The sequence below is a fragment of the Dipodomys ordii genome, unplaced genomic scaffold (genome assembly GCF_000151885.1).
Source record: "Dipodomys ordii isolate 6190 unplaced genomic scaffold, Dord_2.0 Scaffold104, whole genome shotgun sequence".
NCBI lineage: Eukaryota > Metazoa > Chordata > Mammalia > Rodentia > Heteromyidae > Dipodomys > Dipodomys ordii.
Genome location: NW_012267320.1, coordinates 4688002 through 4691924, shown reverse-complemented (window position 1 = coordinate 4691924; position 3923 = coordinate 4688002). Strand labels below are relative to the sequence as shown.

The following is a 3923-nucleotide window of genomic DNA, read 5'->3' as shown; positions in this document are numbered from 1 at the left end:
AGCTACTCAAAGGCTGAGATCTGAAGACTGAGGTGGAAAAGCCTGTGGGACTCTTATTGCTAATTAACCTCCAAAAAGCTAGAGTTATAGTTCAAGTGGTAGAGTACCAGTCTTGAACAAACAAACAAAAAACAAAGCAGAAAAAGGCGGAAGTGGCGCTGTGGCTCACATGGTAGAGCGCTAGCCTTGAGCTGAGAGCTGAGACACAGTGCTCAGGCCCAGAGTTCAAGCTCCTTGACGGACAAAAACAAAAACAAAGGAATCTCATGGACGTTCCTGCTCTGGGTTGGCTTCAAACCACAATTCTCTGATCTCAGTCCCCTGGGTGGATGCCCAACAAACATGGATCCTTCCTTACACCAAGTCCTTTCCTTGCAGTGCACTGATGAAGGGAGGAGGGGCCCTGAGTCCTCACAGCTCTCTGCGCCCACCGAACATCGAGGAAGGATAAGACTATCTGACTGCAAAACCCAACTGAGAAGCTGAAGCAGAGCAATTTCAGGAGAGAAGAGACAGGCACCAGCGTGCCAGGGCTGGTGCGCAAGAGAGAGCGCGGCAGATTCTGACGACAGACGAGGCACATCTGATCTATTCCTCTGCTCGGCCAACCTGGGAGCAAAGGAAGAGCTAGGTGGAGCCCACTTGATCTTAGGGTCAGCTCCCTGCCGGCCTCCGCAGCCGTCTCTGATTGCACTGGGACAGCTTGCTGACACTACGGTTCAGTGCAAGTGGCAAATAATCATTTTACAAAAGGACTCTTATGTTAAACCAGCCTTTTTTCTTCTATCAGATTGCAGTTCCCAGTGAGCTAATATTACAATAAAGATTAGTTTGCAATTTGTGCACTAGGTGTAAGTGCACGCCTGTAATCTCCCCCCTCCCCCAACCCTAGCCAAGGAACTGTGGCTGGCGGTTGGGAAAACACTCCACCCCCATTAGGGCAGAGTTCATGGGGAGAAGGTCAGGGCAGGCCCCGGAGGAGTGGCCTGGAGGAGGGAAGAGAAGGCAAAATGGGGTGATGCATGACAGACCCAACCCAGGTATTTCTCCAGAAGATCAGAACTTCCTGCCCGAGGGAGAGAAGGTGCAGGCTGGGGAACAGGTCAGGTGCGATATTTGTCGGGGGAGTGGGGAGAATTGGAGAGAGTCAGGGTGCGAGCAAAGCCTTTCCATTTTGCCCTCTAGAAGTGCTTTCTCTGCCCGCCTGGGCTGTCTTCAAGGAGAGCTGGAGACCGAGACCGCTCTCCTCTTTCTGGTTCCCCTGCTCCCTCAGCAGTTCCATCCCCAGCCTGCCACGGAAAAGTGTTCCGGCTTGGATCTGGAATGTTCTCCCAGAGGCTCAAGGGTTGAAAGTTTGGTCTCCCGCTGGTGGTGCTACTGGGAGAACTGGGAGGTGGTGGCCGGATTAGGAAGTGAGACCTGATTGGAGGGTGTGGGTGGGGTAGGCGGGGCATGTCTTTTAAAGGTTTATTTTGTGTTCCTCTTACTCTTGGAAGGGAAAAAGGAAAGCTGACAGGCTCTTTTCCAGCACATTCCTTTCTGCAAAGGACCAAACGCAGGCAGCTGGTCACCTATAGGTTACATAACCCCTAAAGGGGAAGCAGCACTCTACTGAGGGCTGTGATCTAAACAAACCACTTCCTCATATCCACTTGGAAACAGCCCGCAGGAATGGTGGCCAGTGCAGGTGGCTTTGCTGTCTACCACGTTCTGATTTCTGGCTGGTATTCAACATCACAGAAAGAGGCAAGGGGGGGTAGGTTCAGCGTGTCCAGAGGCAAGGCTAGATTTCGAGCAAGGCGCTTTCCTGCCCTTGCTTACAAGGTGCATCAGTCAGCAGAGTCTGTATCCTTCAAAGTTGGTAGGAAATGCAGAATTTCAGGGCACACCCCAGATTTGCTGGACCACAACGGACCCTGTGACCAAGATCTCTGGATAATGTTTATGCAAACTGAACTAGAACATCATTGAGCCTTTAAGTCCTAAATTAAGGACCAAAGTGACTTTTTAAAGAAATTGTATAGAACACTCATAATCCTAGCTACTCTGGAAGCTGAGATCTGTGGATTGTGGTTTTAAGCCAGCCCAGGTAGACAAACCCCTGAGAGAATTTTACCTCCAATTAACCAGCAAAATCCAGAAGTGAAGATGTGGTTCAAGTGGTGGAATGCCAGGCTTGAGCAGAAATAGCTAAGCAAAAGGATAAGGCCCTGAGTACAAGCCTGGGTACTTCTTGGGGGGTGGGAGGGAAATTGAGTACAAATAGAATTAGCTACAAAAAAAAACCATAAGAAAAATTACGTATCCATAGACAAGAGAAATATGAACCAAAACAATGGGCAAAATAAACAGTGAAACTCATCCTTTAAGGTAGGCCCTAGTGACTCAGGCTTGTAATCCTAGCTACTTAGGAGTCTAAAATCAGAGGATCAAAGCTAGCCTAGGCAGGAAAGTCCATGAAATGTTTATCTTCAATTAACCACCAAAAAGCCAGAAGTGGAGGTGTGGCTCAAGTCAGAAAAAGCTAAGGAATAGCACCTAGTCCTTAAGTTCAAGCCCCAGTACCAACACACTCATCAAAGAATGTCTTCCTCTATTTTGCTACTCCTAACCTCCTTCCAGCCCAACCTCTCATCCAACCTTTTTCCTCTCCTGGCGGAAGGTCCCACACTTCTTCTTCTTTTGCTAGTCTGGGGCTTGAACTCTGGGCATGGACAATGTCCTTGAGCTTCTTTTTGCTCAAGGCTAGCACCCTACCACTTGAGCCACAGTGCCACTTCTGTGTATGTGGTACTGAGGAATTGAACACAGGGCTTCATGCATACAGGGCAAGCACTCTACCACTAAGCCACATTCCCCACCCAACTTGCCTTCTTTTGAAGCTCACTTACTTACCTTGTGTTAAGAGTTAACTCAAGCGTAGGTACGAATTTTCTTCCTTTGAAAATTAGAATAGTCCACTGTATAGATATGATACTTTTCATTCATTCCTCTTGACAATGGGAAACTTCTCTTCCGCAAAGATCTTACTTTCAATCTCTTTTGTTGTTGTTGGTGGTGGTGGTTGTGGGGCTTGAACTCAGGGCCTGGGCACTGTCCCTGAACTCTTTTGCTCAAGGTTAGCACTCTGTCACTTTGAGCCACAGCACCACTTCCAGTGTTCGGTTGGCTAATTGGATATAAGAATTTCACAGGGACTTTTCTGCCCCAGCCAGCTTCAAACCATGATCCTTAGATCTCAGCTTCCTGAGTAGCTAGGATTATAGGCATAAGCCACCAGTGCCCAGCTCAATCTTTTTGCATGTATAGCCAGGAGTGTGATTTCTGCCCTCAACTATTGGTGATGACAAGGACATGATTGTGTTGGGAAGAGAGGCAGGATGGGAAAGTGATCCATACCAGATGTGACCAGATTCTTCACTTGAATGGCAGCTCGTATGTGAAAACCAGGAACTTTACCTTCTCAAATCAACTTCCAGACACACCTGGTGGCCACACATTCTCCCGTGAGTGCGTTCCCATAAGTTGCAGCTATTGCTGACAGGATAATCTTATTTGGTGCTTCTCATACTCTAACAGCTTCAAAATAGAATTGCAATGCTGAGAAGCTAATACCCCCTCTTTGCAGGTATATACTTTCACCTAATCTCTTGCTTCAAGTTTAGTAAAAGACCAAACTCCATTCAAGTAAGAGAGCTGCAACAAGAAAGCAGTGACATAAAAAAAAATAAACATTTGAGAACAAAATAGATGAAATAGAAAATACATCAGCACCCCAAACAGGACCTAGTGAGTCACAAACACACATAAATATCTGTAAATACATGAAAAATATCCTCAGTTGTATGGATGATCAAAGAAATTGATATCAGAAATAATCTTTAGCCGGGCGCTGGTGGCTCACACCTGTAATCCTAGCTACT

General features: G+C 47.1%; 1 long non-coding RNA gene across 1 annotated transcript in view; it reads left to right on the top strand.

The window, feature by feature from the left end:
• Positions 1 to 1020: 1020 nt before the first annotated feature.
• The window catches only part of LOC105994071, a 5658-nt gene continuing 2755 nt past the window's right edge, over positions 1021 to 3923 (top strand). The window contains exons 1-2 of the long non-coding RNA XR_001175490.1: positions 1021 to 1102; positions 1186 to 1393. This is a non-coding gene — a long non-coding RNA (uncharacterized LOC105994071). The remainder of the gene's footprint in view (positions 1103 to 1185; positions 1394 to 3923) is intronic.